Source organism: Sminthopsis crassicaudata, chromosome 6 (assembly GCF_048593235.1).
Source record: "Sminthopsis crassicaudata isolate SCR6 chromosome 6, ASM4859323v1, whole genome shotgun sequence".
NCBI classification, from domain to species: Eukaryota; Metazoa; Chordata; class Mammalia; order Dasyuromorphia; family Dasyuridae; genus Sminthopsis; species Sminthopsis crassicaudata.
Window position 1 is genome coordinate 247456850 of NC_133622.1, and position 14164 is coordinate 247471013.

The following is a 14164-nucleotide window of genomic DNA, read 5'->3' on the forward strand; positions in this document are numbered from 1 at the left end:
AAGCAATTTCCAGAGGGAGAGCGGGAGCACGTGAGAGGGTCAGGAGAGGGCTCCTGTGGTCCAAAATGGCCTTTAGTGAGGCAATAGAGCCAGCAGGAAGTAAAAACCAAGGGCTGTACACAGGACCCGGACTTCCCAGAGCTCATAGCCCAATAGCTTGAGCTACACGGTCCCGTGTCACCCACTGCCTTTTGGCCTTCTGGACCCGGACAAAAACTACATCTCAAACTCAACATGACCAGGACAGAACACATTATCCCCTGCCCACTCCAACCAACATTTCCCTCTTTAGAACTTGCTCTATCTCTCCTCTCCTTCTTTTTCTTCTTCTTCTTCCTCCTCCTCCTCTCTCCCTCCCTTTTTCCTTCTCTCTCCTCTTTCTGTCTCTCTCTGTCTCTCTGTCTCTCTCTCTTTCTCTCTCTCTCTCTCTCTCTTTCTGCCTCTGTCTCTCTCTTTCTCCCCTTCCCTCCTTTTTTCTCCCTTTCTTTCCACCCTTTTTTCTTGTTGTTGTTATTGTTCTCCTCCTCCTCTCTCTGTGTTTCTATCTCTCTGTGTGTTTCTCTCTCTCTCTGCCTCCCTCTCTCTTCCTTCCTCCCCTTCCCTTTTCCTCTCTTCTTCTTTTGCCTCCTCCTTCTCCTTCTCTCTCTCCCTCCCCTGCCTCCCCTCACTTGTCCCCCTTAGATTTCCTGACTTCCTTCAAGACTCAGCTCAAATCCTACCTTTTGCAAGAGGCCCTCCCCCGTCCCTGCCAACAGCTCCGAGTGCCTTTTCTCCGAGCGGGCAGCTACTGTCTACACCACTTGTCTACCCCCAATTTTAACCTGCTGTTTTCCCTCCTATAATGCAAGCCCTGGGAGAGCAGGGACTACCTGGGCCCTTCTTTACCTCTCCCGCAGCTGTGTCTGGCACGAGCTCTCTATAAGCGTCCTATAAGCTAACCTCCTGTGGTCTACATTCTATATCCAAAGGTAATTCCAGCCCTGACTTTCTATGTTCTAAAACCCCTTCCACCTCAACGTTCTCGTCTGTGTTCTGAAGTCTCTCCCGACTCTGATTCTGTACTCTGTCTGCATTCCCTCCCCGCCCTTCTAAAGCCTTTCCAGTGTTGATATTTTCTGCTCTCTCTCTAAGATCCCTTCAAGCTCTGACATTCTCTGTTCCCTGACCAATATTCTTTGTCCTCTGCTCTCAGGTCCTTCCTGGCTCCGACATTCTGTGTTCTCTGGTTCCAAATTTTCCCTAGGCCAGACCTACCAGGAATGAACATAGAATAAGACTGAATATTCCTATCGTCACCTTGCTTGAATTAGGAGTAGAAGAGAATGATCCGATTGTTTTCTTGGGATTCTCTCTCCTCTCTTTACTCTACGGGAGTGGTTGGAGGCTGCAGTGATGGGCCTGGCCATAGGATGGCCCTGGGGACCCCGTGTGGGGCAGGAGGGGGTCAGTGCTGCGTTTCACTCTCCCCTGTCCCCAGAAGCAGCGAGCAGTCTCCACAAAAGTGTCCCAGGATGTGCTTACTCCCTCACTCCTCCCAACACCATCCTCAGGGCTCTCTGAACCCCTTCCCACAGGTGGGGGCTGGGGGCTTCTGAAAAGAGGGAGAGGGAAGGAAAGAGCAGCCGTGCTCAGATACAAGACTGCAACTGGACTGAGGCAGGGGTGAGGGGGAGCTGAGTTAGAGCTCTTTCCGAGCCTCCCAGCATCTGCAGGGACGGGTGTCTGGGGAGCCCGTGGCCAGCGTAGTCTACAAATCCACGAGAAGGGAGCGTGATTAAAGAATCTCTTTGTCCAAAGCAATCCCTGCAGACTTTGGACAGAAAACGCCATCTGCATCCAGAAAAAGAACGGAGGAGACTGAATGTAAAGCAACACATGCTCTGTTCCCATTCTTTTTTCTATTTTTTTAAAATCTCTCCCATGGATTTTCTTTTTTGCTCTGATTTTTCCCAACATGACACATAAAGCAATATGTATTAAAAATAAAAGATTTTTTAAAAAAACTATTTCATTGGAGAAATGTAATGCTTGATTAATAGATGATTTATCCAGTTTCTGGTAGAAGAGTTGGAGGTGGGGCCTGGGGACAGGGGGGAGTCTGGGGTTCAAGGACACCTATGTCCAATCCAGCTAAGATTGATCACACACACACGCACACACACACACACACATACACACACACTCACACACACTCACTCACACACACACACACTCACACACACACACACACACACACTCACTCACACACACACTCACACACACACTCACACACTTACACACACACATACAGACACACACACACACACACACACACTCACACACACACACACACACACACACACACACACACACATCCCACCTGCTGAATCTGAAACGTGAGCAAGAGGCCACTGTGACTGCCACCTAGTGGCCGCCCGGATCCAGCCTGGTGGCACCCATTCCCTCCTTCCACGCCCACCTGGTTTCTCTCCGTTTCATGCAGGGAATTGGGGGGAGAAGGGACAGACACCCGGAGAAGGTCCTGAGTGAGCAGAAGCTCCCAGGCTGGCTCTAACCTGGACACAGTGACTGCAGAAGAAGATCTTCCAAAGGGAGTCGAAGGGCACAGTCTGGGATCCCAGAGATTTAATGCTACTAAGAGTTAAAAATCTCTCTCCCATCGTCCCCTTCCTGAAGTGACCACCATAGCATCTGTTTTTTAGATTTTAATAAGGAAGCAAATGCATCTGACCTGGGTTAAAACATCGGGTTTTCTGAACATTCAATAAGCAATTTTCATTCTATTTTCTATATTCTTCCCCCTCTTGTTTTTTTGATTCATGTGTAAATCGGACTGAGACCGAGCTGCACAAAGTCACTGGGCTCCATTCTCTCTCCCGAGTCACCCCTGCCCAAAGGCAGGACAAGGCGAGATGCTGGGGTGTCTGAGATGCAGTGGGTGAGCCTGGGGGTCTTCAATGTCTGGTCAAGCCCCCAGAGCTCCACAGCCTCTGCTTTAGCCGCCTTCAGGGCCACTGGAACAACTGTTCTCATCTGCCCATCCCATGCCCAGCCCACCAGGGAAGTCTTCACAGGCTCGGGGTGACAGCAGGACCCCCAGACCTTCGGTTATCCTCCACCGGGAGTAGCCCATCTGCCAAAAGGGTTCACTGCGGGGTAGTTCTTGCACACTGGGGCTTCTTGGAGCCACAGGGGAGAGTTAGGGGAAGCAGGTGGACAGCAGAGGTGGAAAGCGGCCCTGAAAGGGCGTGGCAGCCTTCCCACCCCAGAGAAGCACACCCTGCACCCCACGGCTCCTCGGGGGCTAATGAATAGTCTGTGTTCTAAGATCCCTTCAAGTTCCAACATCCTCTGTTCTAAGTGCTTCCCAGCTCAGGTAGTGTGTTCCAAGATCCCTTTCAGTTCCAATAGTTCTAAATACTCTGTGTTCCAGTGTCCCTTCTAGTTCTGAAATTGTCTTCTGTATCCCAAGGCTCCTCTCAGCTCTGCCATTGAATGTTCCCAGGCTCCTCTCTGCTCTGACATTCTAGGCTCCCAGCTTCCTTTGCTCTAACATTCTCTACAATCCAGCACAAGTCTCCAGCACACTGTTTTGTGAAATAAGTCGTTATTGATACCTTTTGTCTTTAATATCATCTGCATGGCCTCTGAGGGTCTTTCCCCTCCCCATTCTCCCTCTTCTAGAAGGAAGGAAGGAAGAAAAAAGAAGGAAGGAAGGAAGAAAAAAGAAGGAAGGAAGAAAAAAGAAGGAAGGAAGGAAGGAAGGAAGGAAGGAAGGAAGGAAGGAAGGAAGGAAGGAAGGAAGGAAGGAAGGAAGGAAGAAAAAAGAAGGAAGGAAGGAAGAAAAAAGAAGGAAGGAAGGAAGAAAAAAGAAGGAAGGAAGGAAGGAAGGAAGGAAGGAAGGAAGGAAGGAAGGAAGGAAGGAAGGAAGGAAGGAAGGAAGGAAGGAGGGAAGGAGGGAAGGAGGGAAGGAGGGAAGGAGGGAAGAAAGGAAGGAAGGAAGGAAGGAAGGAAGGAAGGAAGGAAGGAAGGAAGGAAGGAAGGAAGGAAGGAAGGAAGGAAGGAAGGAAGGAAGGAAGGAAGGAAGGAAGGACTTATAGCAAGGACTAGAGTATTATCACCAGCCCTTTAAAAGCCATTATTCCTTACAGAGGATTGACTCTAGGGAATCATTCTGGCTTCTTCAGATAGCAAGACACTGGGGGCAATCACTCATTCAAGTAATCGATCGACCAGTCAGTGAATCATTATGATTTACTTATTATGTCAGTTAACAAGCATTTATTAATGTTCATAATAGACCAAGCCCAATACTAATCCTGGGGATCCAGATGAGTTCCCATTCTAATGGGAGAGTGGATACATATAAGATAGAGACCTCAGAGGGGCTTCGCCAGCATTGGGGGAGGGGGGCTGCAGGAGTCCGACTTATCTCGCAGGAAGCTGGAGAAGGTGAAAGAAGAAGGGGGGATTCAGAAGTGAGGAAGGAGACACGTCCAACTCCAAGGGAACGCCTCACTTTGGGGAATACAAGAGGAGACACAGTCACTGCCTCCAGAGAGCTGCAAGTTTTGCAAGACAAGGAAGAATCTTTAGGGATCCACTATGGGAAGGTGGGACCCCTTCTATAACCACTGAGGACTCCAAGAAGGAGGAGAGAGGCTGTATAGGTGGGGCTGGCTCAAGGCTATCCTCAGCTTAGCGACTCACACCAAAAGCCCAGTGACAGGGCAGCTGAAAATGTCCCAGAATCCTTGAGTGGAGCTGAGAGGCAGAGGCCAAGTGTAGGTTATGTCAGCGCCAGGGGCTCCGCAGGTCCAAGACAGAGGCAGACAGACCTGGGGATCCTCCGGCTCACCAAAGGAATAGAACTGGTGATTCCCATCTCATCCAAGCTGTACAAGCAATCGGGAACTTCAATGGATCCTGAAGGTTCCTGGCAGGAAAGGAAGGGCATGAAAGAAGAAGACAAAAGGCAAAGGTGTCCAGTGGCAGGTCTTCCTGCCATCCGGCCTTTCTGGATAAATTCTGGAACCGCAGAGAAGGGAAAAGGGCAGAAGGGTGTTCCCTTACCAACCCAAGTTGTCTACTTGAGACTTAGATCCCCTCCCCTCCATCTCCTCTGAGAGTCTGCTTTTCCATCACTTCCTTAACCTCCTTCACCATCCCCCTCTGTTTATCTTTTCCATCAGCTCTCCTTGTGTCTGGAGAAACTCTTCACCTTCTATTTACCCATTAGACCATTGCCCATTACCGACAAACACTCCCATATCTACTCCTTCCTTAAAAAGCATTTACTTGTTATTATCCTCCATCTCAGGATCATTGGATCAGAGATCGGAGATTTATAGCTTCATGGGATGAACTAACTGGTACAACTCCTTCCTGTCACAGTTGAAGAAACTGAGGCACAGAGAGGTTAGATAGTTAGCCTAAGGTCACAGGGGCCAAAAACGAGGAGCAAAGTAAAAAATAAAACCTGGTTCTCAGACTCCAGATAAAGTGTTTTTTCCACCATACCATACTGCTACCTATCCTTCCCAGTCCAAGCCCCAGGAACCAATAATAATCATAATAATAGTTAACATTCATCAGCCCTTACTGTGTGCCAGACGCTGTGCTAAGTGCTTTACATTATTAGCTCATTTGATCCTATTTATATTCACTGCCTGTTTTCTCAACCCCTTGGTTTGTAATCTGCTCCTCAACACTTGATTGAAGCAGCCACTCTCCAAGGTCTCTAGCTCTCTGTTTTATGAAATAAGTTGTTATTGATACCTTTTGTCTTTAATATCACCTGTATGGCCCCTGAGGATTTTCCCTTGCCCCGTCTTTTTTCTATGCTAGGAGAAAAGAAGGGGGAAGGAAGGAAGGAAGGAGGGAGGGAAGGAGGGAGGGAAGGAAGGAAGGAAGGAAGGAAGGAAGGAAGGAAGGAAGGAAGGAAGGAAGGAAGGAAGGAAGGAAGGAAGGAAGGAAGGAAGGAAGGAAGGAAGGAAGGAAGGAAGGAAGGAAGGAAGGAAGGAGGGAGGGAAGGAGGGAAGGAGGGGAGAGAAGGAGGGAAGGAAGGAAGGAAGGGAGGGAGGGAAGGAGAGAGAGAGGAAGGGAGGGAGGGAGGAAGGAAGGAAAGAAGGGAGGGAGGGAGGAAGGAAGGAAGGAAGGGAGGAAGGGAGGAAGGAAGGGAGGAAGGGAGGAAGGAAGGAAGGGAGGGAGGAAGGGAGGAAGGAAGGGAGGAAGGAAGGGAGGAAGGGAGGAAGGGAGGAAGGAAGGAAGGGAGGGAGGAAGGGAGGAAGGAAGGGAGGAAGGAAGGGAGGAAGGGAGGAAGGAGGGAGGGAAGGAAGGAAGGGGAGGGAGGAAAAGAAAAGAAGAGAAGAAGGAGGGAGGAGAGAAAAGAAAAAAAAAAGGGAGGGAGGGAGGGAGAGGGGGAAGTCAAGACCTGTGTACAAATCCTGCCTTCAACACTACTTGTTTGACCCCAGACAAGTTACTTAACTGCTATCTGCCTCAGTTTCCTCCCCTGTAAAATCAGAATAATAAGATTGTTGTTGTGCAGATCAAATAAGATGTTTGTAAAGTGTTTGGTGTCATACCTGGCACATAGTAGGCACTCTGCAGGAAGCTTCTTCTCCCTTTCCTCAGTAGGTTTCCTCTCATTTGGGGTCTTTAAGCAGAAGCTGGATGAGACTCACCTGGCGTTTTACAACCGACATTCTTCTACATCGCATCTTAGGTTCAGAGCTGGGACCTTCAAGGCCATCTAGTCTAAATTAATCCAACATTTACAGGAAACTAAGGCCCAGGGGCATTAAGTGACCTACAGATTGAATCCGATGCCCCCCAACTCCCTTCCAGCCCTCACAGTCTGTGGTTATCTGGGATGAGCCTCTCAATAAGATAGTTCCAGTATTTTATCCTCATTTTACAGATGAGGAAACTGAGGCTCAGAGTGTGACCTGCCCAGGGTCACCAGCATTGAGGGGGCAGCTTTGAACCCAATTTTTCCTTACCTCAGGGTCAGCCCTCCATTGATTCGGTTGAGTTACTTCTCATTATGAGCAACATCCATTGATCAGTTGTCCAAAGGGACCCAATCCATTACCATTCTTATTGAAGATTTGCAACCAACGGCCTTTATCTATGAACGTCAGCTTCACATACCCATCTGATTGGCATTGGGTAAGGCAACCTTGACAGCAGGAAGCTGCAATCGATATTCTTTACATTCAACTGTATCCACAATACTGCTCATCAGAGTCAAGTGATAAATCTATTTGACTTGGAAAAAGAAAATTTGTGAACATGTATTGCTGATGAAGCACCGAGCTTTCTAGAGGCAGGAGAATGGATTGGATGACCTCTTGCCCTTACACTAATGTAATCGCTCCATTTAACAGCCTTTAAAAAAAAAAAAAAAAAAAAAAAAAAAAGGAAATCTGCTCAGCTGAAACCAAGGATTACAAAATCTAGAATTAAAGGAGCCCCAATCCAATCCTTTTATTTTACAAATGAAGACATAAAGCCCTAAAGAGAGGAAAAGTAAACCTTCCAACCAGGTGGCCTAAGGCCAGGTAAACCAGAAGAGAGAGCCTGAATTAAGGTCAGAAATTCAATTTTCTAATCCTCCTCCAACCCCCAAGCTCCTTAATTTCACTTTCCCTTTGTTTTGTGTAGATAAGTCATTGTTTTGGTCAAGGCATCTTTCACTTTCTAGTCAAGTGTAGGTTGTGAAGACTTTCTATTTGTCTTCTATAGCCTGGGAGAGGGGAGGAGGGGAGGAGGGGCAAACCAAAAGGAGAGTTAGGGGTGAAGATGATAGCAGGGGGAAACTTCAGGACTTACAGCCACAAGTCTTGAATCTGATTCTCTCAATCAGTTAAGTCAGTAAACCAGCATTTATTAAGCACTTACTGTATGCCAAGTATTGTGCTAGTTCTGGAATGGCACGGTGTGTGATGCTCTGATTTTGTATCCTTTGGCAGGACACCAGTTCTCTAAGCCTCCCTTTTCCCATCAACAAAATGGAGGAAATAATCTTTGTATCCCCCTGCCTCAGTCAGATATTATGAGGAAAATATCATTTGAGCTCAAAGCTCAAATAGATTCAAATAGAGTCATAGATATTTTCAGTGATTATTATGGTTTCAATATGGAAAGAAGAATTTCCCCTTAAAATCCTACATTTTGGAATGGACCAACATGATAGCCATTTTCTTTCTTTTTAAATTTCTTTGGCCTTTTTTTTATTTTTGAAATTTATTTTAACATACATTGCTTTATGAATCATGCTGGGAGAGAAAAACTACATCAAAAGAGAAAAACCATAGGAGAGATTTTGTTTAAAAAAATGAACAGAGCATGTGTTGATTTCCATTCAGTTTCCTTAGTTGTTTTTCTGGGTGCAGATGGCGTTTGTGTCCAGAGTCTGTAGGGATTGCTTTGGACCCTGGAACCACTGATAAGAACTGAGTCTTTCATAGTTGATGTGATAGCCATTTTCAACCCCATTGGAGCCTCAGATTGTGACCATGGCTTGTATCAGCAGGTAGATGGCCTGTGAACCATCCAGCCAATGGCCATCTCCCCCAAGATTCTGCTCTCTTGGTCTGGGTAGATAGCATCCCAGCCCCTGGTCCCTCCCGAGGATATGACGGCATGCTCCCCGCCACAAGTGAGGTGACCTTTTCCACTGGAAGCCTCAGCCCTGATGTCTATCTTGGCAGCCCATCACTCAGTTGCCCTATCACCTCCATCTGTGGCTTTCCATTTCCGGCCCTTGTGAGGGCCTTCCCCAGATTCCTGGCGAGGGGCAGGAGCCGGGCTGCGGCTCCCAGCGTGGCAACCCTGCCCAGGCCGACTCAGCCCCGGCCTCTGGCCTCCTGGGAAAGTGGGATCCGTCAAGAGGACCAGGGCTCGGCGGGATGAGGGGGGACCCGGCAGGGACGGGACCAGTTCAAACCAGCCTCAATGGAAAATTCCTCCCCTACCACATCCTTCAGCTGTTTACCAGTTCGAAGTGATTCTGGTATCCTGAGATGAAAAGAGGCTTCACCCTCTCACCACCAGTCTAAAGGAAACACTGAAATAGAAACAAAGCGTTGAGAGACAAAGAAAAGAAAGAAAGAACCAGAACTGAGAGAAGAAGAACAATGGGCAGGGTGGGGGTGGAAAGGGAAAGGGAGAGGATAATAATAGCTCAGCCTTGTTCTATGACCCTTCATAGTACTCTCAGCAGGCCCTGGGTGCAAATTTTGGCCAACCTCGTAGAAGCTTTGGAAAGGACCCAAGAGACCATGGAGGGCAACCTCTTCGTTTTACAGAAGGGGAAACTGAGGCCACAAGAGAGAAATCTCAGCGCTCTGTGGAAGAGGAACTCAGAATTTATCATCCCAAGTTCATCACTTCAAATCCAGCTCTTTCCATTGAAGCACACTGCCTCAAAGCAAAAGCAAAAACAAAACACCTCATTAAGAACATAACAACATAGATCCAGAACTGGAAGAAACCTCAGAGGCTCTGAGGACACTGAATTCCAGAGAAGGCATGATGTTTTTGGTAAGTGGTAAAGACAGGATTTGAATCCAGGTCCTCTGACCCCAAAGCCAGCATCCTTTTTACTGTATTCCACTGCCTGCTCTCCCATGATTGCTCCCTGTGTGTCCTTGGACAACTCACAACTTTCCTGGGCTTCAGTTTCCTGTAAGATGAAGGAATTAGACTCAATGGTCTCCAAGGTGCCTTCCAGATCCCTCTTTCTTGCCATCCTCCTTTGTTATATTTCCACCATGCATTTCTGCTTTCTCTTTGCTTAGCCCAGCTAAAGTGCTCAATTCATTATATTAAGTGTTGATTCAACCCAACCATGTGCAGTGTTCTCTGTCCTAGATGCTAGGGGAGATGCAAAGTTTGGACAGGATGACCTCGTTGCCCTCAAGGAGTTTGCCATCTAGCAGAGACCACATGCACACCCTTACAGAAGATAACAAGATGCACACAAGGTAGTTTGGGGAGGAGAAATACATGTGGTAGGAAAACCAGGAAAGGCTAGAGGTAGGAGTTCAGGCTTGAAGGAAGCCAAGGATTCCAAGAGGCAGAAGCAAGGAGGGCTACATGGAGATAGAGATGGAGCAGCTTGTGTGAGAAATAAAGAAAAGTTCAGTATGATTGATTGGAAATGGTCTTCAGGACAATCACATATAAGGAGACTAGAAAGGTGAGGTCCAAGTTTGAAGAGTTCATGTGCCAGACGGAAGAGCTTCCATTTGTCATAGAATCAATATGGAGGAATTGGAGTTTACTGAGAAGAGGGATCACATAGTCAGGAAAATCACTTTGACAACAAAGTAGAAGATAGGCTGGAATGGAGAGACAACCAAAGTAGGGAGCCTTCTAGAAATGATAGAGTCCAAACTGCATATTTGACAGAGAAGGAAATTGAGGCCCAGAAAAATTAAATGACTTGCCTAGGATCTGGCACTTAAACTTCTGATTCCAAATCTAGGGAATTTATGCCACAAGCCACCATGAGACCCAGAGAGTGCCACATGGCTCTGCTACTAGCTACACAACTTTGAGCAAGTCATTTAATCTCCCCGAGATTGTTTTCCCATTTTACAGACGGCAATCTGGGGATGACAAGATGGTCCATGGCTCAGAACTGAAGCTCCGGGATATTCCCCAATGACTAAGTTATCAAAGGATGGGAATAAACAAAAGAAGAACTATGTATAAAATAGTTCTAAAAGAGTTCTCCAAACTGCTATCACTAAGAGAAATACGCATCAGAACAATCCCCAGGTACATCTTCAAATAGGACGTATTGGCAAAGAAGGTGGGAAAAGTCAACACTGGAAGGCTCCTAGAAAGACGGCAAAGGAATATGTTATTGATGAAGCTGGGAACTGATCCAAGAATTCCCAACAAAATTTGATCAAACCAAAATTAGGGATTTTGTTTATAGAAGGGACTAAAATCTTCACATACTTTGACCCAGAGGCCCCATTTCGACATCAAAAAAAAAAATCTTATAAACAACAAAATAGTCATAGGTAGTGATGGGGGCGATGTCATAAGTGGAGCAAAGGCTAAAAATGCTAGGCCTGGGGTCTGGAAATCCAAATTTCAAACTGAGTTTGAAATGAATTCAAACCCTCCCTCAAATACTTACTGGCTATGGGACCTGGAAAAGTCTGCTTCAATTTTCTTACTTGTAAAATGGAGGTAATAATACTGTCAACTTCCCAGTGTTTTTGTGAGGATAAAATGAGATAAAATTTATAAAGAGCTTTGTAAACATTAAACAGGGCAGCTAAGTGGAGCAGTTGATAATATGCCTGGCTTGGAGCCAGGAAGACTCATGTTCCTGAGTTTAAATATGGCTGCAGATAGTCAACTACCTTTGTGATCCTAGGCAATTCACTTAATTCTGTTTACCTCAGTTTCCTCATCTGTAAAATAAGTTGGAGAAGGAAATGGCAAAACACTCCAATATCTTTGCCAAGAAAACTCCAAAATCGAGTCACAAAGAGTCAGGACTGAAAAACAACTAAATAGTAACCGAATCTGAAAATATTATATAGACACTATTATTATATGATTACAATTATTATAATTATATATTATTATATAATAAATAATATCATTATTATTTACAGTGCTTTGCCAACCTTAAGGTGACTATTATCTTTATGGCAGTTCTTTTTGGGAAGATTTGGAAACAAAGTGGGTGCTCCTTGATTGAGGATTGGCAAAAATTGTAGCAGAAATGTAAGAAAATATGACTGGATCATAAAATGATGAATATGAAGAATTCAGAGAATTGTAGAAAGATAGTGGACATGGTGCTAAATGAAAGAGGCAGCGCCAGGAAAGCAATATGCAGAGTGTCTCCATCAACATAAATGGAAAAAAGCAGCAATGAACCTGGATTCTGTATCATTATAATGATCAAGCTCAGCACTGGGAAAGACCAGAATAAATGTCTCTCCTTCCCCTTCTTTGCGGGTTCTTTTCTCTTTAATGAGGATCTTTATATGTTGGTTGGTTTTATTGCTTTTCCCTCTTTTTTTTTTTTTCCTAATTACAGGATGACTGAAGAAGAGAAAGGGATACATATATAATCTATTTACATACATACACATTCAATTTTCTTTCTTGTAAAATGAAGCTAATAATACTGTCTACTTCCAAACATTTTTGTGAGGATTAAATGAGATAAAATGTATAAAGTACTTTGTAAACATTACACATTATACATATGTGTGAGTGTATATGTAGAGAGATTGTATTTGTACAGAAATGAAGATGATGAAATATTTTTAAATGGTTTGAAAATAATGAAGATGTCAACTCAAATTGCCTCAGCAAAATAAAAAATAAACAAATAGATATATAAATAAATAAAAATAAAAAATAATGAAGATATTTTTAAAAAGATAATGAAATGTTTTTAAATGATCTGAAGCTCTAGGTTTCCATGGACTAGATTTGATTGTGAGGTAGAGGGGTGCTTTTTGAACACTCTTTGGCTCATCCCCCTATAGTTGGGAAAATCAGCATTCAGCTCATGTCTTCCAACAAAAGGAAGAGAGTCCTCGGTCATGTCCCAGCATTCAGACTAACAAAATATCAAATATAACTCTGAACCACATACAAGCACTCAGGCTAACAAAACGTCAGATAAAGGACAGATTTATTTAACCCCACAAGGAAAAGCCAACAATTGGCATCCAAGTCTACAAAGAGATTCTACGAATAGTTAAGCTTTCCATGATCTCTTTGGTAAGCCTCATCTTCTCTAAGCACCTGGACAGTTCCCTAACTTTAGCTAGAGGGTCTATCCTTTTCCTTGGATCTTCAGCTTCCACATGACCCAGTGTACCAATTAAATTCAAAGTCTAGGTTTGTCCCTCTGTCTCTCACTGCTTCTCAGTTCCATTTTCTGCTTGATTCAGAAACTTCTCACTGACTTGCCATTGGCACGCCACTGCCCTAGGCTCACATTCTGACATGACAGCTTTTTTCTTTGTCATTCCCCTACTACCTGGATGAACCTTGTAGGTGTCTACATGTCCTGCGCTATACCACATCAGGGAACTGAGTTCCAATCCCAGGGCAGCCCCTCAGCTCTGTCCTTTTCAGCTCTGGCGTTCTCTTTCATGGCCCTGGGTTTCTTTCTGTCCTTTTTAAAGCTGACTTTAAGAGTATGATCCAGGTATGTGAAGTTGCTAGGAATTAATAAAGCCTTCTTGACAGGGAATCAAAGTGGCAAGGGGAATACTCAGGGCCAGACATATTTTATCAGAGCTGATCTTGTCAATTGGAATTTATTGAGTCTGGGTGAAGAAGGAGTGACATTATAAGACCCACATTTTAGTAATATCATTATAGTAGCTATGAAATCTGGAGAAAGAAATGGCAAATCACTTCAGTATCTTTGCCAAGAAAACTCCATGGACAGTATTAAAATGCTTTAAAAAAAAAAAAAAAAAAAAAAAAAAAGACCTGACATCAGAAGATGAGCCTCTCAGATAGGAAGGGACTGGGACTGATATGCTGTAATTTATGGAATTAGAAAGAATTGGACATGACCAAATGACTAAACAACAAGCTATGGAATATCTCCTTACAGAGATTATATATCAGTGTCAGAACTAAGCTCTCCTTGGGGAGGCAATGAGGAGCTTGGTTATTTGGATATTTGGGTGAGTTAGATAAAGCCCCTCCTATCTTTGCTGTTTCATTAGCCTGAGGGCTGGCATGGAAGCTGAATAGCTTTTTTCTTTTTGCTGTGGAGATCTAGACACAAGCCAAATTCTGATTTTGGGGGGGGGGGGGATTTTTTGGTAGGGGAAGGGAAAAAGGCCTGAGTTGGGCCATGATCCAAAGAGATACTAAGTCCATACAATTTAATTGAGTTCTAGGTCACAGTGTTTCTTGCTTTCCCTATATTCCAAAATTACTGTGAGCCTCAAGTAGGACAATATATGGAAATTGTTCGGGAGCCATGGAACACCCTAGAATTGTGTCTGCTGGAATTAATGTTCCTATCAGTATTCCATTTTCACCGATAGTTTTTGTGGCATAGAAACAATCCCAGGAGAACGCCTGCTCTTGCACTATCCTGCCTCTGTTACATCACCCAATCTCAGAGTTAATTCCTTATTAGACT